Genomic DNA, 26,396 nt, shown 5'->3' with positions numbered 1-26,396 from the left:
TTGACCTTCCATTTACAGTTAATTTGACCTCTTCTTACATAATTACTGCCAAAGCAATTATAAAAGCCCGAATCCTTCTTCACATTAAGTCCAGCACTCCGTTCTCTGGCACTATCCACACATGGTGCATGCATATATATACATACATATATATAGAGAGAAACATCACCATCTAGTGAGTGAAACAACATCACAATGACGGTTCAAGACGACAAGGCAGGTCCATCTTCTCTAGAAATACAGCAATCGCCGGAAGCCAATGCCCCCATCAGATTGATTATCATCGTCGCCGCCATAGCCGCCGGAGTCCAATTCGGGTGGACCCTACAGCTCTCCCTCCTCACTCCATACGTCCAGCTCCTCGGAGTCCCCCACACCTGGGCAGCCTTCGTGTGGCTCTGCGGGCCCATCTCCGGTCTCCTCGTCCAGCCCATCGCCGGATATTACAGCGACCACTGCACCTCCCTCTTCGGCTGCCGCTGGAGCCTCCCTCGTCGCCCTTGCCGTCTGCCTCATCGGCTTAGCAGCTGACATCGGCGTCGCCAGCGGCGATCCCACCGGGAAAGCTTCTAAGTCTAGAGCCACCGCTGTTTTCGTAATCGGATTCTGGATTCTCGACGTTGCCAACAACATGTTGCAGGTTTGATCGAAATTGATTCAAGCATTTTCGATTTCCCCCATTTTTTTATTCGAAATTAGGGATTTGAAATTGAAATTGATATTGCAGGGGCCGTGTAAGGCTTTGCTGGCGGATCTATCAGGCGGAGAAGCTCGGAGAATGAGCACAGCAAACGCGCTCTTCTCCTTCTTCATGGCGGTGGGAAACGTCATCGGCCACGCCGCCGGATCGTACACTCACCTCTACGCAATGGTGGACCCACATGTAAAGAGGGGAGGGCTTTAGCCCCTAATGAATACTCCCTCCGTCCCACATAATTTGAGACACTTTGACCGGGCACGAGTTTTAAGAAATGTAATGAAAAGTGAGTTGAAAAAGTTAGTGGAATGTGTGTCCTACTTTTATATATTATTTTTATAATTAAATGTGAGTAGGAATGAGTTAGTGGAATGTGTGGTCCACTACCAAAAATGGTAAAAGTGGAATGAGTCAAATTATGTGGGACGGCCCAAAATGGAAAACTGAGTCAAATTATGTGGGACGAAGAGAGTAAATTTTTAATTTTTTTTCTATTATAAAATTTAAATTTTATTCATATTTTGAACATATTGATATATAAAAGCCCCTAATAATATTTTAAATACATGAAAATTTATTTTTGTATAACATTTTGAAAATTTAGCCCCTACTCATGTTTATTTCTGCGTCCGCCCCTGCCTCTACGCAATCTTCCCCTTCTCCAAAACCGAGGCCTGCGAAGTGTATTGCGCGAATCTGAAGACTTGCTTCATAATCGCCATCTTCTTCCTAATCTCAATCACCGTCCTGGCCCTCTTCTTCGTGACGGAGACCCCTCAAGCGGCGGTGGAGCCAGATCCGGCGAAGAAAGGGCAAATCCCGGTGTTTGGGGAATTATTCGGTGCAATCACATAATTAATAAAAGTAGCTAATTTAATCATAGTTTTTATATAATTTTCAATTGTCTTCATACAATTAAAATTTTATTGAAATTTTTTATTTAAATCAAAATTTTCTGGATAAATTTAGCATTATTCTATAATATTATTGTCGGTTTTAGATGATTATTATGTAATTGGTGAATGGTGATGATATAATGACAAAAAGTCACAACAAATTTCGTAAAAATTTTAATTATATGAGACAATTAGAAAATGTACAACAATTATGATTTAATTAGCTATTTTTAAAAGTTATGAGATTGATTATAAGTGAACCAAAAGTTAAATACAAATTTTTCCAAGAAAAAAATGTGTTATTGAAAATGACTCAACTGGTTGAATTTTTTCAAAATGAAAAAAAAATGATATATCATTATAGTGGAACGCAGGGGAATATTTAAAATTAATTTTCAAGTTTCTAAAAGTTAGAGATTAATTTTAAGTATACGTAATCCTTTTCAAGAGATCTCATTCCAATTTCATAAAGAAAAACACAATATTTTCTTAACATTCTACATTATACTGTAATAAGTAAATCACTATCAGTTATTTATACACACAATAACTTATTTTTTAAAATTTGGAAAAAGATATAAAAATAAACAAAAAGAAAAATAACAAACATAAATGATAAAGAAAAAAAATCAAAATTAAACCATGAAAATTAATAAAGACAAATTAGAGTACACCTCAATAGTGATCACTGACCTTAAAAGTGTATGCCTAGTGCATAACCTCATGAGATTATACAAAAATTGACATTAAACAAAGTATATGCATAAAACATCACTATTATTCAAAATTCTCCAGCTTGTTTTGTAGTAATAAGGTTTTATGGGTTGCCCAATAATGAAAGTCTATGACATTCAATCCTAAAATGTACTTTCAAGTGGCAAAATTGATAAAACTAAAGAAATTGATATTTAAAAAAATGAATTATATATAGACCACTCGGTATGATGTGTACTTTGGTGCATAATCTCATGCTATATAGAAAAATGACATTAATAATCAAATCATATAAAATACTCCCTCCTCCCAACTTAAAAGTCCTAATTAGTTAGAGCACGGATTTTAAGAAATGTAAAAAAAAGTGGGTTGAATAAGTTAGTGAAATATGGATCTCACTTTTATATATATATATATATAGAGAGAGTTGTATTCAAATCCTTTTCCCCTTATTAATCCTTTCTCCTTCTTAATCACAGGTGTTGATTTATGCTGATCTAATGGACTAAATCTTTGGCTGAAATTATCATATTTCATGAATTTTTAACGTGAGAAGGGCAAAATAGAGAATCTCTATTGGAGTTAGTTATGGAATGGTCCATGATTTCCTCCGTTGAGGATTTCTGCAGTTTTTCATCAAGATTTGTTCAGATTTCGTTTAATTCTTTCTCCATCGACGAGAGCAAGCTCTACGATCTGTTCAGCCACGTTGCGCCCATCGCCTCCGTTAGGATTTGCAGAGATGTGACGCGCCGATCGTCGCTCTGATATGCCTACGTCAATTTCAATTCTCCGACCGACGGTGATCGTAATTCATTCTGTTTTTTCATTAGCATGCATCTCCAATTCATTACTCCACATATTTTTTTGTTGGAATATCATTGAATTAATAGTGATGATGGTGTGATTTGATTATTCAGATCCCCAATCTGAATGAACTGTGTGTGTACAATTTTCCAATTCGTATTTCCTTATGAATTATGATTCTCATTTAGCAGCTTATAAGTGATGATAGATACAATTCCTGAGTGAAATGTTTTATGTTTGATGGCTTAAAATTGTGATAATGTGCAGGTTCTAATGCAAAAGATGCTTTGAATTTTACTCATATCAATGGAATGCCAATCCGGATCATGTTCTCTCACAGAGATCCTAGCCTCCGGAAAAGTGGATATGCTAATCTCTTCATCAAGAATCTGGATCAAGCAATCGACACAAAGACGCTCTTCGAGACCTTCTCTGCCTTCGGAACTGTGCTCTCTTGCAAGATCGCAGTCGATCACAACGAGAACTCGAGGGGTTATGGCTTCGTGCAGTTCGACAAGGAGGAAGCCGCGCAAAACGTACACATAATGTACATATTGTATAGTATAATGCGTAGTTTAGTTTCTATAATGCATTATTTGTGATATGTAATGAACATTTATACTGACGCGTTTAATTTAAGCTGTGTTGTGTTTCGATGTTTGGCGCATGTTTCTTGTTTTCCCTAAGGGTTTAACAAACCTAGGGGCTAGGGTGTAGTATGTTATAAGTCTAAAAAACGTTGTCCAAATACACGAGCTGCATTAATTCGTCTGGGTTGCACATAATGTATATTTTGTATAGTATAATGCGTAGTTTAGATTCTATAATGCATTCTTTGTGATATGTAATGAACATTTATCCTGACCCGTTTAATTTAAGTTGTGCCGTGTGTCGTTGTTTGGCGAACGTTTCTTGTTTTTCCTAAGGGTTTGATAAGCCTAGGGGCTAGGGTGTAGTATGTTCTAAGTCTAAAAAACGTTATCCAAATACACGAGCTGCAGTAATTCGCCTGGGGTTGCACATAATGTATATTTTGTATAGTATAATGCGTAGTTTAGGTTCTGTAATGCATTCTTTGTGATATGTAATGAAACTTTATCCTGGCCCGTTTAATTTAAGTTGTGCCGTGTGTCGTTGTTTGGCGAACGTTTCTTGTTTTCCCTAAGGGTTTGATAAGCCTAGGGGCTAGGGTGTAGTATGTTCTAAGTCTAAAAAACGTTGTCCAAATACACGAGCTGCAGTAATTCGCCTGGGGTTGCACATAATGTATATTTTGTATAGTATAATGCGTAGTTTAGGTTCTGTAATGCATTCTTTGTGATATGTAATGAAACTTTATCCTGGCCCGTTTAATTTAAGTTGTGCCGTGTGTCGTTGTTTGGCGAACGTTTCTTGTTTTCCCTAAGGGTTTGATAAGCCTAGGGGCTAGGGTGTAGTATGTTCTAAGTCTAAAAAACGTTGTCCAAATACACGAGCTGCAGTAATTCGTCTGGGGTTGCACATAATGTATATTTTGTATAATATAATGCGTAGTTTAGGTTCTGTAATGCATTCTTTGTGATATGTAATGAACATTTATCCTGACCCGTTTAATTTAAGTTGTGCCGTGTGTCGTTGTTTGGCGAACGTTTCTTGTTTTCCCTAAGGGTTTAACAAGCCTAGGGGCTAGGGTGTAGTATGTTCTAAGTCTAAAAAACGTTGTCAAAATACATGAGCTGGAGTAATTCGTCTGGGTTTCCACATGCATAACGCGTAGGTATATTTTAAAACAGATATACATAATGTACATATTGTGTAGTATAATGCGTAGTTTAGTTTCTGTAATGCATTATTTGTGGTATGTAATGAACATTTATCCTTACCCCTTTAATTTAGGTTGTGCTGTGTTTCGATGTTTTACGCACGTTTCTTGTTTTCCCTAAGGGTTTAACAAGCCTAGGGGCTAGGGTGTAGTATGTTCTAAGTTTAAAAAACGTTGTCCAAATACACGAGCTGTAGTAATTCGTCTGGGGTTGCACATGCATAGCGCGTAGGCATTTTTTAAAACAGATATACATAATGTACATATTATGTAGTGTAATGCGTAGTTTTAGTTTCTGTAATGCATTATTTGTGATATGTAATGAACATTTATCCTGACCTGTTTAATTTAAGTTGTGCCGTGTTTCGATGTTTAGCGCACGTTTCTTGTTTTCCCTAACGGTTTAACAAGCCTAGGGGCTAGGGTCTAGTATGTACAACAACAACCAAGTGATGCATAAAACATGATAAATAATGCATTCAAATAGCCAAATAATGTATAGAATCACTCAAGTAATGAACATACAAATATTGCATTCATTCTTAGACTCATGTACAACAGCAGTCTAATGATGCATAAAGCAGGATAAATAATGCATAGAAATAGCTAAATAATGTATAAATATTGCATTCACTCTTAGACTCATGTACAAGTTCCGTAAGGCTTCCTTCTGCCGTGGAGTTAAACCCTTTATACAATTCAGAAACTCTTCCGGAGCTGTACTAGTCCCGGCCTCTGATAATCGCTCTCGGAATTTCTGGGTAATTCCTACTGGCAGTATATCATCGACCGCCTCGTTGATGTCCAATCTTAGCTGCTTTGATGTTGTACAACGTACAGAATAATAACATACAATTAGTTACATAATGTACAGACTGAATAAAATAATATGGACAGTTAAACTGCATTCACTTATACACCCTTGTACAGAAGCATCAAAATAATGCCTAAAAACTGATACATAGTGCATTTTAATAATCAAATAATGTTCAGAATAAAGCAACAAATGCACCATGAATATTGCAATCACCCATTGTCACATGTCCAACTACAATCACATAACGCATAAACCATGATAAATAATGCACTAAAATAACTAAATAATGTACAGATCCGGTCAAGTAATAAACATACAAATATTCCATTCACTCTTTGACACATGTACAACAACAGTCAATATAAGGAATACCAAATAGATATATATTGTACAGATAATTGCAACTAATGAACATCAAAATTACAATAAAAACATTACCAATGTCCAACAGCAGTCATTATGTATTCATATAGGTAAATACTGCAGTAATATATAGTTATAATACAAAGTTTATAACAATTAATGCACATACACATTATCCTTTTACTCTTTGAGTATATAAAACAAAAGTAAACATAATTCATGCATATAGGCAAATAATGCAATCAAATATGCACGTAATGCAGAGATTATATGATGTAATGAACAAACAAATATTCCATGTGTTGTTTGACATTATAAAACAGAAATGACCATAATGCATGCACATAGACAAATAATGTAGTCACATCGGCAAATAATGAAGAAATTATATCAAGTAATGAACAAACAAATATTCGATCTACTCCTTGACAATATAAAACAAGATTGACATGATGCATGATACATGATATATAATGAATAAAAATAGACAAATTAATGCACAGACTCATTTAATTAATGAGCAAACAACTTTTACATTGGTTAATTCAACAATGACCAACGACAGTTTATTGAAGGGTTTACCTTTGAATATAATGTATTTAAATAGGCATATAATGCATATATTATAACAAGTAATGCACATACACATATTCCATTTACTCTTCGACAATTAAAACACCAGTTATATGATGCATGATACAGGATATTTTGATGCATATAAATACTGATATGATGTGCAGATCCATTACAGTAATGAACACACTAACATGCATTATTGTATACAATAATGTCCAGCAACAGTCAGATAATGGCTACATAAGTTAAATTAATGCACACAATTAGGAAAATAATGTACAAACTCGATTAAAACATGTGGGCATAAAAAACCAAATATATCAAACACAGAATCAGAGCAACAATCCAGGTATTCAAAATCCAAATGAAAACAGAAGCTCACCCTCTCTCTGCGATTGTTGGGAATTTGACGGACGTCCTCTTTTAGACATTTTGAAAACTGCGCAAGACACCAAACAAACAAAACCCTATAAGATTTCATCAACAAATTTGCGCCGGTGATGGTAATCGGGTGAATCGTGGTGTGGGTGATGTGTTACGGGCGAAAATTGGGGAAAAGGCTTGATGAAACTCGTACAGTAAACCAGTAAAATAACATTCGACAAAACCTACCTCCCCTTTTACCTCAGAAGAATCTTATGCAAAACCGGAACGGTTGTTGGACCCTAAATCAGACACCGACTGCAGTTTCGAGAAATCGGAGCAACCTTGCGAAGGGGCGGCTAGGGTTTTTAAAGGGCTTGGAAATTTGGGAGACGAATCGGTAGAGAGATTGTGAGTTAATAGGGTTGGTGATGAATGATGTGTAGACTAGATGGAAGGTCGTGGTTATATCCCGCTAAAATTTCGCACATGCCGTTTTCAGAGGTTTTTGAGTATACAAATTTACTACTTCACCCCCATACTGCACGAAATACACCAAATAATGAACTACGGGATCATTATATATGCTTGTCATCTGGATCGTCCATCCTCCAGATCCAACGCTCCAAATTGAGAAGGAACTTAAATCTAAGGGGAGAAAATGAGTTTAACACTACCATATATATATATATATATATATATATATATATATAGGGGAGCGTTATTCTCCTTTTCACATCTTAGATCCTTTTTCCTTCTTAATATTACGCGTTAGATCTAAGGCATCAACGGATCAGATTGATTCTATAAAACTGGTTCCGTGTTGCATTATAGAAGGTGGTTGTATGCATTACAGGGTTATTATTGACATTTGACGGAATAGTAACTGCCACATTTTGGTATCTGCAAATAATGCACCACATGGTCACGAGTAATGCATATAATTGACTATATAATGCACAATATGTGAACTGCAATGCATACGAATAAGATGTACCATGTTATGATGTTTGGACACACGTTTCTTGTTTCCCCTACGGGTTTAATAAGCTTAGGGGCTAGGGTATAGTACGTAGACACGTATGTAATCTTCACATGGTAACGAGTAATGGATATAATTGACTATATAATGCACAATTTGTGAACTGCAATGCATACGAACAAGATGTGCTGTGTTATGATGTTTGACACACGTTTCTTATTTCCCCTAAGGGTTTAATAAGCTTAGGGGCTAGGGTATAGTACGTACGCATTAATAACAAGTTATAAAACGATACGAATAATTCACCAAATTATCACGAGTAATGGATGTTATTAACTATATAATGCGCAATATGTGAACTGCAATGCATACAAATAAGATGTACCATGTTATGATGTTTGACACACGTTTCTTGTTTCCCCTAAGGGTTTAATAAGCTTAGGGGCTAGGGTATAGTACGTAGACATTACTAACAAATTGTTGTTATTGGAATATACGTATGTGCATTATTTGGTTTAGGTAGTGCATTATGTAGCTGTTAATTGTTATTATCTCAGTATATTATGCATTATTAGAAGTATTGTGTATATGGGTTAATCAACGGATTGAAGATTACACACGTGCATTTAGTAATGTCTACGTACTATACCCTAGCCCCTAAGCTTATTAAACCCTTAGGGGAAACAAGAAACGTGTGTCAAACATCATAACATGGTACATCTTATTCGTATGCATTGCAGTTCACATATTGTGCATTATATAGTTAATAACATCCATTACTCGTGACAATTTGGTGAATTATTCGTATCGTTTTATAATTTGTTATTAATGCGTACGTACTATACCCTAGCCCCTAAGCTTATTAAACCCTTAGGGGAAACAAGAAACGTGTGTCAAACATCATAACACAGCACATCTTGTTCGTATGCATTGCAGTTCACAAATTGTGCATTATATAGTCAATTATATCCATTACTCGTTACCATGTGAAGATTACATACGTGTCTACGTACTATACCCTAGCCCCCAAGCTTATTAAACCCTTAGGGGAAACAAGAAACGTGTGTCAAACATCATAACACAGCACATCTTGTTCGTATGCATTGCAGTTCACATATTGTGCATTATATAGGCAATTATATGCATTACTCGTGACCATGTGGTGCATTATTCGTAGCGGTTTCCAGCCATTATTAGATTACTATTGTACCCTCATAATGCACAAAATAGGACAAATAATGCATCACGGGATTAATTACCCAATGTTGATCTTGACCGTCCATTTCTCTAATCTAATGGCTGATATTAAGAAGGAAAAAGGAGGAAATATAGGAAAAGGAAATGAATACATCCCTATATATATATTGTAATACCCGAAAATTTGTGGAATTTTATTCTTTTAATTAAGGATGAAATTTTTATGTTTTTGTGTTTAAAATATGGTGTGGAAAATATTATTTGTGTTTATTTGATTGTTGTGGATGTGGTATTTTCTACCTAGGCAAATTAAAATGGAATTAAGTAATTAAGCTATGAATAAAAACTCCTAATTAACAAATTAAATCCCTCCCTCCCCAATTCTCTCTTCTTTTTCGAAAAAAAAACCTCCCCCATCACCCCATGATTCTCTCAACCGCCCCCACTCCCTCATAACCGATTTCCCTCCCCCTCTTTTCCATTCGTTCTCTCTTCTCGGTCTCTCTCTCTCTCTCTCTCTCTCGCTCTCTAGCTCTCATCTCTCTCGAAGTGTGCTCTCACGGTAAGCTCTCGCCCCTCTCTCTCTCGGTTTACCTTTCCCCATTCATCCCCTTCTCATCATCATCTTGGCTTCTTCAAGGTGTTACGCTCGTACGTTGTAAATCGGTGTAGGGAAAGCTTCGAATTTACGTTTGAACTATCCAAGAAAGGTAACCAAACCCTAACCCTTGTTTAATTCGAAAACTCATGCATATAGGACGTTTTGGATGGTTTAGATGCTGAATAGGGTTTGTGGCTATGTGATATGGTTGAGCATGTTTTTGGTAGTAACTGGCAGTGGGTTCCGACCCCTTTTTATCTAAGCAAACGATCTCCGTTGGGTACGAATTTTGAACTGTATAAAGGTTAATGTGGCTTCTGTGTGGTGTGTAATTTTCAGCCTCTTTGGATGTCGTATGATTTTATTATGATTTTTGCAAGTAAACTGCGCAGTTTCGCGAGTTGTATGTTTTTGGGAGATGTTTTCATGTGCAATTGGCGTGATTCTGAGTGCTATGTTTTTGTGATGAATGTGGGTGTGTTTGACCAAGAGATGGCTCGGGAAAATCAGTGTTTGGTTCGAGGGTTTTGCGTGGGTTGGCCGAGAGTTTTAGGGGCCGGCCTAGGGCAGTGTTGTGGGGGGGTTTTGAAGGGATGATCCCAGGTGTCTGGGTGTGTTTTGGGACGGAGAATGTGTGGTGTGAATGTTGTATAGGGTTTGAGAATCGGAAGTTGGAGGAAAGTGAGTGTGCACGGGACGAGCCAGGCGGCCGAGGTGCCGAGCCAGCGGCCGAGGTGCCGAGCAGGCGGCCGAGGTGCCGAGCAGGCGGCCGAGGTGCCGAGCCAGCGGCCGAGGTGCCGAGCAGGCGGCCGAGGTGCCGAGCAGGCGGCCGAGGTGCCGAACAGGTGGCCGAGGTGCCGAGCCAGCGGCCGAGACACCGAGCCATGTCGAGACGCCGATCCTTTTTCCGAGTTTTTCCGAACCTTTTCCGAGCCAAGTGAGCCGTTTGCACAGTAAGGGTATGCCAGGACTTGGAGTGCTGTGTTCGTGTGTCGTGTGCGCGTTTTGGGTACGTCGTTTGCGTGCGGGGTGTGTTTCGAACGTGTGACTTTGTGTGTTTGTTTTGTAACATGTTGTTAAGTGTATGTACGTGTAACGTGCTAGATGTTGAAGTCGTCCACGTAGGAATCATGCATTGTCGTTTAAAGTCTCGTCTCTTCTGACTCTAATCATGATACAATTTATCTTTCAAAAGGGTGATCGTTTACGAGGAAAGTGTGGTTGAAGAAGGGAATTATTTTAAAAGCTAAGCAATCGAGGTGGGCTTTTCTACCCTACTTTTACGTGGGTTGTTTTTAATACGGACTCTGTTCCGGAATTGTTTATGGAGGTGAACTGTTTGTCTTGCCAAATGTTTTGATTTGAAACCTATCTGAAGTGGTTTACCACATATGTTTAATCGAATTCGGGTCTGTTGGGCTGCGAACCCTCAGGCTAGTGTACACGAGACTGGGTGCCATCTGAGAGCAAGTTGGCCGGTCTAGATGACCTGGGGTGTGGCCACGCCCCTTGTCACCGTTTGGATCAGATAGTGTATGATTGAGGGAATAAGGGTGGCAATATCGGAAAATGACTGCGCAGTCGAATTTATGAAATATATTTTGGTGTACTTGGGTTATTTTCATTACACTCAAAACCCCAATGTTACACTGTTATGGCATGACAAACTATGATTTTGGCGTGTGTCCACTGAGTGCAATAAGTACTCAGCCCTGCATGTTGTTTTCTTAATGTGCAGGTTGAGCGGCGATGGGGAGGACGGATGTTGAGCAGTTAAAGTCAAAATGCGTTTCACTTTGTTTTGGATAATGTCGTGTCGTCATACCCGGCATTATCTGTCTCTTGATCTTTTTCCGCTGCTTGTAATCCGAAACAATGTTTTCATTTAAACTCTGGTTACTTAAACTTTTGAAATGTCGCTACAGTACCTTGTTTTAAAATGAATTTCCTTTTATTAAATGTCTTTGGGTCAAATATTCTTGTTTTTCCCCTTTCTTCCCCGCTTCTTTACTCCTCCCCTAGTCGCGGTCCACCGTACTTCCTATCCTTAGGAAATGCGGGCGTGACAGAGTGGTATCAGAGCCTAGGTTTTCTCTTTCTGCTCTGGACCCAAAAATTTCTTTTTCTGACTGGAGTAAGTTTTCAAAAGTGTCATTGGCTCAACATCCGACTCATCGCACTCAACCTGAAATGAGGTAATGAAAATTTCGAAATTTTGGAAAGTATATGGAAGTGGAGGAAATTGTGATTTTGGTGTTGAAAATGATTTTTATGTAAAGTTTAAGTAAATGTTGAGACATGTGGAAGGGTACAAAGTGATGTGGAAAAGTTGGAAATTATTTGAGTTATGAACTGTTATGGTGTTATGAACTGTTGATGTATGATGAACTTATATGAAAGCATGTGGCTGATGTGTGATGATATGATGACGTGAATGTTGATGTGAGCTTTTATGTGAGTATGTGTTGGCCTTTTGAATGTTTGAACTTAGACGTGATAGAATTTCACTAGTGCTTCTTGGACCTATGATAGATAAGAGCTTTTGGCCTTTGAACACCAGCGGGTTTGGGTTAGAACAGCGATACGTGCATACACACTCTCTCTCTCTCTCTCTCTCTCTCTTTCTCTTCTTCGGTTATGTACTCTGTTTTTATACGCGAGGCGGTTGTTTCTGTTTTTCTATAGATGGCGCGTATGTTCCGAACCGCGCGACGGAGTGATCGCGATAGACTTAGGGCACAGAGGGTGCTCAGGGATTATAGAGTGTACCGGAAGAAGGATCACGTACCGTTGATCGAGTTCGTGGCACACTTCGACACCCTCTGGAGGGCAGCTCAGGAGTTCGGAGTGACAGAGCATGACGGCATTGAGAAGCTAATAGATTTGCTTCCCGATAGCTGGAAGGAGTGGGCCGAAAGAACGGTGAGGAGGTACACGTGGCATGAGCCCGCTACCGATGACATGGTGGGTGACATGGCTGGCTTTCGGAAAGCCGTGTATTGTGCACTGGTGGACTCTCGAGAGGAGCAGCCCCCACAGGAGGTGGAAGAGAGGGTCGTGTATCAGGACAAGTATGTGAGCATGTACGAGGGTGAACAAGGGTATGAAGATGATTATGAGGAGGCTCTGCCAGGGAACTCCGAGGAGGACGACGACGAAGACCCGGAGGAAGGGCCTATGGATGAGGATGATAGAGTCGTAGTCTAGAATTAGAATAGTTCGTTGTCTTTTCAGTTTTTGCTTTCAGTACGATCTACTCTTGGGAACAATGTTGGCCTTCTTTCTTTTAATGAGAATTTGATTTTGATTTATATCCTATGTGTTGCATCTTATACTACATGAAGGTTTTATAAGAATTTTTGAGAAAGTGGTAATCTTGGATGAGAATTAAAGTAACACTTATGGGTATTGAATCAGAATGCCGCCAAGACGTGCACGCCAACCACGACAAGGACCCAACGTGGAGGCACCACCACCGCCACCACCACCTCCACCCCCGCCTCAACAAGAAAGATTCATAGTTACGTTCTCAAGGCAGAATCCCCCAAAATTTGACGGACAAGGAGACCCATCCAAAGCGGAAGAGTGGATACGCGGCCTCGAGCGTATCTTCAGGGTCATGGAGTGCACAGATAGGGAGCGCATTGCTGGCGCTACCTTTCAACTGTCAGGTGCTGCCGATTACTGGTGGGAGACTCGGCAAAGAACTATGAATCCTGCCCGCCTGGAGGCGCTAACATGGGAGGAGTTTAAGGTGGAGATTGACAACAAGTATGTCCCAAAGACGTACAGACGGGCCAAGGTGGTAGAGTTCCACACGCTAAGCCAAGGCCGAATGACTGTGACCGAGTATGACCGAGCCCTCGCGCAGATGGCACGATATGCGCCCGAGTTGATGGACACCGATGAGAAATGGGCGGTGAAGTTCCGGGCCGGGCTCAGAGATGAGATAAAGGCCGCGTTGGCCTGTCGAGGAGAACTCTCCTACTCGGAGATCTTGACTTGTGCACTGGACGTGGAAGATGCACTCCCTAAGCCAAGAGTTGTGGCAACAACAAACGCGACACCCCTACAAGCTCAGTCAGGCCACCAAGAGAAGAGGAGGTGGGATGGTGACCAGGCTCAGTATGGTGGTAAGAGGCCACAACACATGAGGAACCCACCCTACAATGGCGGGAGACAGAATACTTTCCAACCGAGGGCAAACTTTCCGCCGAGGAACCCTCAATGTGGGAGATGCTTCAAGTATCACACCGGGGAGTGTCGAGACCCTAGGTGCTTCAACTGTGGTGGGAGTGGCCACTACATCCGAAATTGCCCAAACAAGCACATGGGAACGGGAACGAGACAGAACCAGCTAGGCTTCCGTCCACAACCCCAGGCTTTACCTGCACCTCCACCACAGCAACGCCGCCAAGGATTGCCATCGCAAGCAAGGGCCTACGCCTTGAAGGGGAAACAGCCGGCAAACGGGAAAGAAACCTTTGAGCAAGGAAACCTGGCAGGTATGGGCACACTTCTCAATATGCCTATAGTTGTCTTGTTTGATACGGGTGCGTCGCATTCCTTTATATCAACGTCTTGTGTGGATACTTTGGGATTACATACTGTTAAGACCGAACCCACTATGAGTGTGACCTCACCGGTAGGCGGGACTATAGATATATCCCGATCTTGTGCATGTGTGAACTTTGGAATAGGTGAACTCAGTTTAGTGGCTCATAATTTGCAAATAATGACGATGGGTAGCGTAGACATAATCTTGGGTATGGATTGGTTAGCGGAGAACCACGTTACCCTTCATTGTAGAGAAAGGGAAATCTCGTTTGAAACCCCCGGAAAAGAGCCGATGAAGTTTCACGGAGTCCCAATGAGCCGACGCAAGTCCATTATCTCTGCGCTGCAAGCCACTACAATGATGAGGAAGGGATGTCCAGCGTACCTTGTTTATTTGAATGGGGAGGAGAAGAAAGACAGGAAGATAGAAGATGTGGAGATAGTGAGTGAATACCCCGATGTTTTCCCCGATGCATTGCCGGGACCCCCACCCGACAGGCAGGTAGAATTCACGATCGATCTGGAGCCCGGATCGGCACCAATATCCAAGGCACCTTATAGAATGGCGCCAAAAGAGTTGGAGGAGCTTAAGGTGCAACTGCAAGAGCTACTGGAATTGGGATTCATTAGACCTAGCGTGTCACCATAGGGAGCACCAGTGTTGTTTGTAAAGAAGAAGGATGGAACGATGAGGATGTGCATCGACTATCGGGAGCTAAACAAACTAACGCTAAAGAACAAGTATCCACTACCAAGGATAGACGACTTGTTTGACCAACTTCGAGGGGCAGGAGTCTTCTCTAAGATGGATTTGAGGTCTGGGTACCATCAGTTGAGGGTTCGGCGAGAAGATGTACCCAAGACGGCGTTCCGAACAAGATATGGTCATTATGAGTTCGTTGTAATGCCTTTTGGACTGACGAACGCCCCGGCAGTGTTCATGGACCTTATGAACCGCGTGTTCCATCCATTTCTGGATCGGTTTGTCCTGGTTTTCATCGATGACGTGCTCGTTTACTCAAAGAACGTAGAGGAGCACAAAGAGCACTTGAGAACCGTCTTAGCAACTCTAAGGGACGAGAAACTATATGCCAAGTTCAGTAAATGCGAGTTTTGGCTCAAGGAAGTGAACTTTCTTGGACATGTAGTAACCTCAGATGGAATTCGTGTAGACCCGGCCAAGGTGGAAGCAGTGCAGGAATGGAAGCCACCTTCTACACAAAATGAAATCCGAAGCTTTTTAGGACTGGCGGGCTATTATCGAAGATTCATCGAGGGATTCTCGAAGATAGCAAGGCCAATGACGCAACAACTGAAAAAGGGAGTCAAGATGATTTGGACGCCAGAATGTGAGGCGAGCTTTCAGTTGTTGAAGGAGAAATTGACCACCGCACCAATCCTAGCTGTGCCGGAGCCAGAGACTGACTATGCGGTATATACGGATGCGTCGAAGGTGGGACTGGGATGTGTGCTTATGCAGAAGGGGAAAGTGATTGCATATGCATCGAGACAATTGAAGCCCCATGAACTGAATTATCCGACGCATGACTTGGAACTGGCAGCTGTGGTGCATGCTTTGAAGATCTGGAGACACCATCTCTATGGAGTCCGTTGTGAGATATACACGGACCATAAGAGTCTAAAGTACTTCTTTGAGCAAAAGGAGCTGAATATGCGCCAACGTAGGTGGCTCGAGTTGGTGAAGGACTACGATTGTGGTATAAATTACCATCCGGGAAAAGCAAACGTAGTGGCCGATGCTCTTAGTAGGAAGTCTCAATCTCAGCTGGCCACCTTTCTTACTATCGAGGAGAGTATAATCCAAGAGTTCAGTAAGATGCGCTTGGAAGTGGTGAGAATGCCCGAGACTGTGGAAGGGATAGTAGCCACGTTGGTGATGGAACCCGACTTAAGAGCCAGAATTGTGGAAGCTCAACGGCGAGATACGCTACTAGAAAGGATTCGCTCAGAAGTGAGGACGGGTGAACCCGGAAGTTTCCGTGAGGCAGCGGATAACGGTCTCACCTACAAGGGAAGGTTGTGTGTGCCCAAGGATGAAGGCTTGAGGATGGAAATCATGAGAGAAGCACATGAAACCCCATACGCTGCTCATCCAGGGAGCACCAAAATGTATCAAGACTTGAAAAGACAGTTTTGGTGGAACGGTATGAAAAAGCATGTTGCAGCTTTTGTGGAGAGATGCCTAGCGTGTCAACAAGTAAAGGCGCTACACCAACGGCCCTATGGGAAATTGCAACCCCTCGAGATTCCGGAATGGAAGTGGGAACATATTGCAATGGACTTTGTGATAGGACTGCCAAAATCCCAGCGAGGGAACACGGTGATTTGGGTGATTATAGATCGTCTCACCAAATCTGCCCACTTTGTACCGGTTCGCGCTACTTATGGATCCGACCAGTTGACTAAGGTATATGTACGGGAGATTATACGCTTGCATGGAGTTCCAGCGACAATCACATCTGATCGTGATGCTAAATTCACTTCTAGATTTTGGACAAGCCTGCAACGCGAGTTGGGGACTAAGTTGAATTTCAGTACAGCTTTCCACCCTCAAACCGACGGGCAGTCGGAGAGAACGATACAAGCCTTGGAGGACATGCTACGAGCCGTGGTGCTTGATCGAGGCTGGGGTTGGGAAGAAGTGTTGCCATTGGTTGAATTCGCGTACAACAATAGTTACCAGGCGACTATCAAGATGGCCCCATATGAGGCCTTGTATGGAAAGAAGTGTAGATCGCCACTTTATTGGGATGAAGTGGGTGAGAGAAGAATTCTCGGACCAGACTCTGTAGAAGAGATGATAGAGATTGTCCGACAAATCCGTGGGAGGATCAAGGAGGCACAAGATCGACAGAAATCTTATGCGGATGTTCGAAGGACCGAGTTACAGTTCGAGGTCGGGGAAAAGGTCTTTCTGAAAGTTTCCCCTTCTAGGGGAATAACTCGTTTTGGAGTGAAGGGAAAGCTGAGACCCCGATTTATTGGTCCATACGAGATTTTGGATAGAGTCGGCGTGGTAGCATACAGGTTGGCTCTACCACCAAGCTTTGGAAATGTGCACAACGTCTTCCATGTGTCACAATTGAGGAAGTACGTGTTTGACCCCACACACATAGTTCACCAAGAAGAGATGATGGTCCTAAATCCTGATCTAAGCTATGAGGAGAAGCCCGAGGCCATTTTGGATCGAAGAGTGCAAGAATTGAGGAATAAGTCAATTGCTTCGGTGAAAGTACGGTGGAGGAATCATGGAACCGAAGAGGCAACATGGGAATCAGAAGATAAGATGAGAGAGAAGTTTCCAGAGCTGTTTGAGTAATCTAACAAATTTCGAGACGAAATTTTGTTAAGGTGGGAGGAATGTAATACCCGAAAATTTGTGGAATTTTATTCTTTTAATTAAGGATGAAATTTTTATGTTTTTGTGTTTAAAATATGGTGTGGAAAATATTATTTGTGTTTATTTGATTGTTGTGGATGTGGTATTTTCTACCTAGGCAAATTAAAATGGAATTAAGTAATTAAGCTATGAATAAAAACTCCTAATTAACAAATTAAATCCCTCCCTCCCCAATTCTCTCTTCTTTTTCGAAAAAAAAACCTCCCCCATCACCCCATGATTCTCTCAACCGCCCCCACTCCCTCATAACCGATTTCCCTCCCCCTCTTTTCCATTCGTTCTCTCTTCTCGGTCTCTCTCTCTCTCTCTCTCTCTCGCTCTCTAGCTCTCATCTCTCTCGAAGTGTGCTCTCACGGTAAGCTCTCGCCCCTCTCTCTCTCGGTTTACCTTTCCCCATTCATCCCCTTCTCATCATCATCTTGGCTTCTTCAAGGTGTTACGCTCGTACGTTGTAAATCGGTGTAGGGAAAGCTTCGAATTTACGTTTGAACTATCCAAGAAAGGTAACCAAACCCTAACCCTTGTTTAATTCGAAAACTCATGCATATAGGACGTTTTGGATGGTTTAGATGCTGAATAGGGTTTGTGGCTATGTGATATGGTTGAGCATGTTTTTGGTAGTAACTGGCAGTGGGTTCCGACCCCTTTTTATCTAAGCAAACGATCTCCGTTGGGTACGAATTTTGAACTGTATAAAGGTTAATGTGGCTTCTGTGTGGTGTGTAATTTTCAGCCTCTTTGGATGTCGTATGATTTTATTATGATTTTTGTAAGTAAACTGCGCAGTTTCGCGAGTTGTATGTTTTTGGGAGATGTTTTCATGTGCAATTGGCGTGATTCTGAGTGCTATGTTTTTGTGATGAATGTGGGTGTGTTTGACCAAGAGATGGCTCGGGAAAATCAGTGTTTGGTTCGAGGGTTTTGCGTGGGTTGGCCGAGAGTTTTAGGGGCCGGCCTAGGGCAGTGTTGTGGGGGGGTTTTGAAGGGATGATCCCAGGTGTCTGGGTGTGTTTTGGGACGGAGAATGTGTGGTGTGAATGTTGTATAGGGTTTGAGAATCGGAAGTTGGAGGAAAGTGAGTGTGCACGGGACGAGCCAGGCGGCCGAGGTGCCGAGCCAGCGGCCGAGGTGCCGAGCAGGCGGCCGAGGTGCCGAGCAGGCGGCCGAGGTGCCGAGCCAGCGGCCGAGGTGCCGAGCAGGCGGCCGAGGTGCCGAGCCAGCGGCCGAGGTGCCGAACAGGTGGCCGAGGTGCCGAGCCAGCGGCCGAGACACCGAGCCATGTCGAGACGCCGATCCTTTTTCCGAGTTTTTCCGAACCTTTTCCGAGCCAAGTGAGCCGTTTGCACAGTAAGGGTATGCCAGGACTTGGAGTGCTGTGTTCGTGTGTCGTGTGCGCGTTTTGGGTACGTCGTTTGCGTGCGGGGTGTGTTTCGAACGTGTGACTTTGTGTGTTTGTTTTGTAACATGTTGTTAAGTGTATGTACGTGTAACGTGCTAGATGTTGAAGTCGTCCACGTAGGAATCATGCATTGTCGTTTAAAGTCTCGTCTCTTCTGACTCTAATCATGATACAATTTATCTTTCAAAAGGGTGATCGTTTACGAGGAAAGTGTGGTTGAAGAAGGGAATTATTTTAAAAGCTAAGCAATCGAGGTGGGCTTTTCTACCCTACTTTTACGTGGGTTGTTTTTAATACGGACTCTGTTCCGGAATTGTTTATGGAGGTGAACTGTTTGTCTTGCCAAATGTTTTGATTTGAAACCTATCTGAAGTGGTTTACCACATATGTTTAATCGAATTCGGGTCTGTTGGGCTGCGAACCCTCAGGCTAGTGTACACGAGACTGGGTGCCATCTGAGAGCAAGTTGGCCGGTCTAGATGACCTGGGGTGTGGCCACGCCCCTTGTCACCGTTTGGATCAGATAGTGTATGATTGAGGGAATAAGGGTGGCAATATCGGAAAATGACTGCGCAGTCGAATTTATGAAATATATTTTGGTGTACTTGGGTTATTTTCATTACACTCAAAACCCCAATGTTACACTGTTATGGCATGACAAACTATGATTTTGGCGTGTGTCCACTGAGTGCAATAAGTACTCAGCCCTGCATGTTGTTTTCTTAATGTGCAGGTTGAGCGGCGATGGGGAGGACGGATGTTGAGCAGTTAAAGTCAAAATGCGTTTCACTTTGTTTTGGATAATGTCGTGTCGTCATACCCGGCATTATCTGTCTCTTGATCTTTTTCCGCTGCTTGTAATCCGAAACAATGTTTTCATTTAAACTCTGGTTACTTAAACTTTTGAAATGTCGCTACAGTACCTTGTTTTAAAATGAATTTCCTTTTATTAAATGTCTTTGGGTCAAATATTCTTGTTTTTCCCCTTTCTTCCCCGCTTCTTTACTCCTCCCCTAGTCGCGGTCCACCGTACTTCCTATCCTTAGGAAATGCGGGCGTGACATATATATATATATGTAGTAGTGTTAAACTCCTTTTCATCCCTTAAATTTAAGTTTCTTCGCAATCTCGGTCGTTGGATCAGGAGGATGGACGTTCCAGATTAATAGCAAATTTATCATCCCGCGCTTCATTATTTGACTAATTTGGTGCATCATGGGGGTGATTTAGTCAATTTGTGTAATCAAAACGGCTGAAAACGAATTGGGCGAAAATTTAGCTGGATCTTTCACCACTTTCCTCACACGCATTGACTCATATCTATCATCATACACATTTAATCACAATCCCGCTCCAGATTCTCTCTCAACAAGAGTCTTCTCAGTTTCCAAATCTGGTAAAAACCCAAGCCGCCGCCCACTCAAAATCGCGACGATTTCTCGGAGATTCACCGCTGGTTCCCTTGAATCTCAGTGCATTACAACAGCAGGTAGGGTTTGGTCGGTTTTTTTTATCGATTTTCAACAATCGTTTGTTTTAATCGATTTTCAACAAGCGCCGGCTGAAAAAAATCGCCCACACCAAGATTCAACCGATTACCATCAAATCCTAGACTATTTGTTGTTGAAATCTTGTAGTTTTTTGATTGTTTGCTGTTACTCGCAGATTTAATAATGACTAAAAGAGGTAGACCTACCAACTCACAACAAACACAGAATAAGGGTGAGTTTCTGTTCGATTAGTTGCTCTGTTTTTCTACTTCACATATTTTAATTTTGATCCTACATAAGTTAGTCGATTTTGTACATTATTTTAATGTTTGTGTGCATTAATATGCTTGATGTTTCCATTATTTGTATGTCAGTGGACATTAGTGTCACAAAATATGCTGTAGTAGTGAATCATTACGCTTTTGGATCTGCACATCATTTGATTGTTTTATGCATAAAAATATTCTGTATTATGCATCAATTAAATGGTGTTTGTAATTGTAAAAAAGTACCGGTAATATATGTGGGAGTGCATTATTTGTTAATACATATGCATTATCTGTCTATCTAAATTCATTATATGCATCGTTAGATGAATTCTATATATGCTGGTGGTGGTCACTGATAATAGTGGATCCAGAAGTGTATTTGTCATTAATAAAATCAGTTTGTTTGGTAAGAAAATATCTTGTATGATTCATCGTGGTTGTGTTATAAGTGCATTATTTGATTATGTGATTGCATTATTTGGATGGTTAAGTTGTTATATATATATCTTGTATGATGCATCATGCTTGTGTTATGATTGCATTATTTCACTATGTGATTGCATTATTTGCTTATGTGATTGCATTATTTGAAAATGTGATTGCATTATGTTGGATTCTGTTTTAAATTGTCAAACATTAACTGGAATATGTGTTAGTAAATTACACTATATAGTCTGTACATTATGTGTACATGGTAAAGCATTATTTTCCTATACGCATGAATTATGTGTACATCTGTTTTGTATAGTCAAAGAGTAAAGGAAGTAATTGGAACATTCTTTTAAATAGAAGTATATTTCATTGTAGTATTCACCTAAATGAGTACATTATATCTGTTGCTGGACAATGGAAATTTTTTGGTTGTAATGGTAATGTTCATTTGCTAGATTTATTCAAGTTCGCGCAGTATTTGATTAAAATTGTACATTATTGTAGGGAATAGTGTGCAATATTCATTTGTGTATTATTTGCTGTCATTAGTAGATTATTGTGTACAAATATTTTTGTTGTTTAATTTTAAGTTGTGCATTATTTCCTGCCATATGTACATTATTGTAGCGAGTGGTGTACATTATGGTTTTTGTATATGCATCGGTTTTATACAACGTCAGTGGTTAAGATAATGTAATATTCATTGATGCATTATTTGTTTCCTTTTGAACATTATACAGTTAATATTGTGCATTATATAATAGACATGCAATACATTACTGATTTTTGGACAGCAGTGAAGCAGCCGAGGGTGGACATTGACGAAGCGGTGTATGGAGCAAGTTTAATTTAGTCCACAAGGGTTTAGCAATCCCGTGGGCTAGGGTGTACTATGGAGTAAGTCACACAACCGTCGGCAAAGTCCACGAGTTCCAGTCATACCTCTAGGGTTTAGATATCATCAATGTTAGGGAGTAGTTTTAACTAATAGACATTATGTACAAATATTTCCGTGTAATGTATTTTATTGACCCAGTAATGGACGATATGTGTCATGTAATGGATATGTTTCAGAGACGTTTTTGTTCTGATTTTATGAGTAGTTTTATCTTATTAACATAATGTGAAAATATTTCAGTGTAATGGATTTTATTTAATCAGTAATGGACGATTTGTGTCCTATAATGTATATGTGTATGAGACGCTTTTGTTCTGATTTGTATGAGTAGTTTTAAAAAATGAAATTTAATTCATGTTGTGGTGCTATAACCTAGCCCATGGGTTGCTAAACCCAGGGGGAATAATTCAAACTCTTTGTCCTTTGTGATGGTTCCGTTTGTGAGTGGGTACCACAACCTAGCCCCATGGATTGCTAAACCCAAAGGGCAAGAATTCAATTTCCTTTCAACATTATTCTCTCCAATCTGTACATTATTCACTGATTCGTGCACATTATTAGATACTATTGGTACATTATTTGTTGTACCAAATCTTAAACACATTAAAAAATAAAATTGAATTCTTGTGGTGGTGCTATAACCTAGCCACATGGGTTGCTAAACCCAAAGGGGAATGATTCAAACTCTCTTCCCTTTGTGATGGTTCCGTTTGTGAGTGGGTACTACAACCTAGCCCCATAGATTCTTAAACCCAAAGGGCATGAATTCAATTTCCTTTCAACATTATTCTCTTCAATCTGTACATTATTCACTGATTCGTGCACATTATTAGATACTATTGGTACATTATTTGTTGTACCAAATCTTAAACGCATTAAAAAATAAAATTGAATTCTTGTGGTTGTGCTATAACCTAGCCCCATGGGTTGCTAAACCCAAGGGGAATGATTCAAACTCTCTCCCATTTGTGATGGTTCCGTTTGTGAGTGGGTACTACAACCTAGCCACATAGATTGTTAAACCCAAAGGGCATGAATTCAATTTCCTTGCAACATTATTCTCTTCAATCTGTGCATTATTCAATGGTCCGTGCACATTATTAGATACCGTTGGTACATTATTTGCTGTAACAAATCATAATGTGAAAATATTTCAGTGTAATGGATTTTATTTACTCAGTAATGGACGATTTGTGTCCTATAATGTATATGTGTATGAGACGCTTTTGTTCTGATTTGTATGAGTAGTTTTAAAAAATGAAATTTAATTCATGTTGTGGTGCTATAACCTAGCCCATGGGTTGCTAAACCCAAGGGGAATAATTCAAACTCTCTATCCTTTGTGATGGTTCCGTTTGTGAGTGGGTACCACAACCTAGCCCCATGGATTGCTAAACCCAAAGGCCAAGAATTCAATTTCCTTTCAACATTATTCTCTCAAATCTGTACATTATTCACTGATTCGTGCGCATTATTAGATACTAATGGTACATTATTTGTTGTACCAAATCTTAAACGCATTAAAAAATAAAATTGAATTCTTGTGGTGGTGCTATAACCGAGCCCAATGGGTTGCTAAACCCAAGGAGAATGATTCAAACTCTCTTCCCTTTGTGATGGTTCCGTTTGTGAGTGAGTATTACAACCTAGCCCCATAGATTGCTAAACCCAAAGGGCATGATGAATTCAATTTCATTTCAACATTATTCTCTTCAATCCGTACATTATTCACTGATTCGTGCACATTATTAGATACTATTGGTACATTATTTGTTGTACCAAATCTTAAACGCATTAAAAAATAAAATTGAATTCTTGTGGTGGTGCTATAACCTAGCCCCATGGGTTGGTAAACCAAAGGGGATTGATTCAAACTATCTTCCCTTTGTGATGGTTCCATTTGTGAGTGAGTACTACAACCTAGCCCCATAGATTGCTAAACCCAAAGGGCATGAATTCAATTTCCTTTCAACATTATTCTCTTCAATCTGTGCATTATTCAATGATTCCTGCACATTATTATATACTTTTGGTTCATTATTTGCTGTAATACAATGAAGAAATTAACTAAATTACTTTCTTATTGTTAAAAAAACCTTAAATGTCAACGTGGGTCCAATGTTCGCTTTTGAACAATCAAGTATGAATTTCTGGTGAACGTCATCCAAATGACGGTTCACAGACATGAACTGCTGGTGGTCGGACTCAACCATGTCGTGGTTATGTACCTCGTTAAAATCTTGTACCATATAACCTGAATTTCCATTATCAGAGAAGTACTTGAAGGAAATACTAGCTTTACAGCCACATCTCTTCGATAAGCGTCGGCGCTTCATTGAGAAACCGGAACGTGCATTCAACTGGTCATCGTCGATGGACTTCTTATGGCCCTCCCTATTGCATACGACGTAATACCACGTTGTAACTTCGTCCACTTCCTCGCACCTTGTTTGCGCGTGTCAAACCCAACAGCCCTAGCATACACATCATAAAACGCGAGTGCAAACTCTAATGTTTGGAACCTCTGACCAACAACAGGCTTCAATTTATCAGAGCAGGCAGGCACAACCCTAACTGCGTGTGAAAACGAAACAGTATGACAATTGGTAAGGTTAAGTAAGTGATGCATTATTAGAGATATTCGATACATTACCGCACAAAAATGATTTCATTATATAGTTATCATGATACATTGCATGTATAATTTTGTACAGCGACTACGTCACCCTGTATAATTCACGGACACAAATCATAAGTTTCAATCTAATAGTATAAAACCCTACTATTGCCTGTAGTCAATTACTACAATTGCCATCGGCTTCCCTGGGATACATAATTGAAAGCAGATGTCAACTAAATTAGCAAACCTAATGGTCTGAATGCACCATTGCCACCTCAGAATATTCGCCGCCCATCAGTAAATTTCGATAAAACAGTAACATAACCACCAACATCAAACACAACATTTCATGATTTACAGACATCTGGTAGTGCGACGGGTATACGATTACAAAAGTAAAACACCAACATCAATAAACATGGGGGGGAATTGGTGACTTACATTCTTCCATTGTTAAACGAACCAACTAGCACAATTACGATCTGTTTGCGACGGAATGTGTGAAATTATAATTTCTCGCAGAATCTTCGACGAACCAAAATAAGGCAGCAGAAATGGATACTTGATTGGGCGAAAATTAGAGAAGAATTTTTGCTTGAATGGGCGAAAATCAGAGAAGAAATTTTGCCAAAGTGCAGGGAACGTAAAAGTGAGAAAATCGTGGACTTACCATAACCAACTCCATTTGCTATTTCCATTTATGCCCTCTACACGGTTAATCTTAATAAAATTTTAATGATTAAGTTTAAAATGTGATCCGCTGGATTAAGGTAAATCGACGGACTATATTAAGAAGGAAATAGGATTTACTAGGTAAAAAGGATTTGATCACACCCCTATATATATATATATATATATATATATATAGAGAGAGAGAGAGATGATCAAAATAAAAATGCATTTAAATCCAGAAATGCAGCCCAAATCTTGGCCCTAGGATTAGATGATCTAATGGTCAATAATTAACCAAAAATACGGAAGGTCATAATTAAGCAATTTTAGGTCATATTATAATATTTGGATTTAATGTCATGCTAAGATCATTTTAGGTCATGTTTTGTTAGCATGACCTAAAAATTAACTAACTATGACCTAAAAGTGCCCTACGTATGATATTGTTCTGCGTTTCTGTATTTAAATCTTGTTTTGCATAGATCAAAACCCTATATATATATATATTATTTTTATGATAAAATGTGAGTGAAATAAGTTGGTGGAATATAAGGCCTACTCTTGAGTTGAGACGGACGGAAATGACAAAAAAAGATTCTTAAGTTGGGACGGATGGAGTATTATTTTATTACATTTATAAAAAATTTTCTGCTCACTCTCTCTAAATTCAAAATCTCAAAACTCAAAAAAGCAGAAGAAAGAGTTGTCTAATGACGATCATGTGAGTCTACCGGTTGCCAAAATTTGCCCAAATGTGCTCCATTAAATATTTATAGAAGTGATTGATGGCTTAAAAAATACAAAAAAAATTAAAAATTTGAAAA

The 26,396-nt window shown here is 40.1% G+C and overlaps 2 long non-coding RNA genes and 1 pseudogene across 2 annotated transcripts; all 3 read left to right on the top strand.

The window, feature by feature from the left end:
- Window positions 1–61: 61 nt before the first annotated feature.
- Window positions 62–1,030, top strand: LOC121797001 (annotated as a pseudogene).
- Window positions 1,031–9,738: 8,708 nt separating this feature from the next.
- Window positions 9,739–11,738, top strand: LOC121805121. The gene is made up of 3 exons (XR_006051259.1): window positions 9,739–9,923; window positions 11,010–11,073; window positions 11,553–11,738. It is a non-coding gene; the product is annotated as an uncharacterized LOC121805121 (long non-coding RNA).
- Window positions 11,739–18,110: 6,372 nt separating this feature from the next.
- Window positions 18,111–20,110, top strand: LOC121805042. Its single transcript, XR_006051248.1, has 3 exons — window positions 18,111–18,295; window positions 19,382–19,445; window positions 19,925–20,110. It is a non-coding gene; the product is annotated as an uncharacterized LOC121805042 (long non-coding RNA).
- The last annotated feature ends 6,286 nt before the right edge of the window (window positions 20,111–26,396 follow it).

Source organism: Salvia splendens, chromosome 1 (assembly GCF_004379255.2).
Source record: "Salvia splendens isolate huo1 chromosome 1, SspV2, whole genome shotgun sequence".
Classification (NCBI taxonomy): domain Eukaryota; kingdom Viridiplantae; phylum Streptophyta; class Magnoliopsida; order Lamiales; family Lamiaceae; genus Salvia; species Salvia splendens.
The sequence above is the reverse complement of the archived record's forward strand: the minus strand, read 5'-3'. Positions and strand labels throughout refer to the sequence as shown.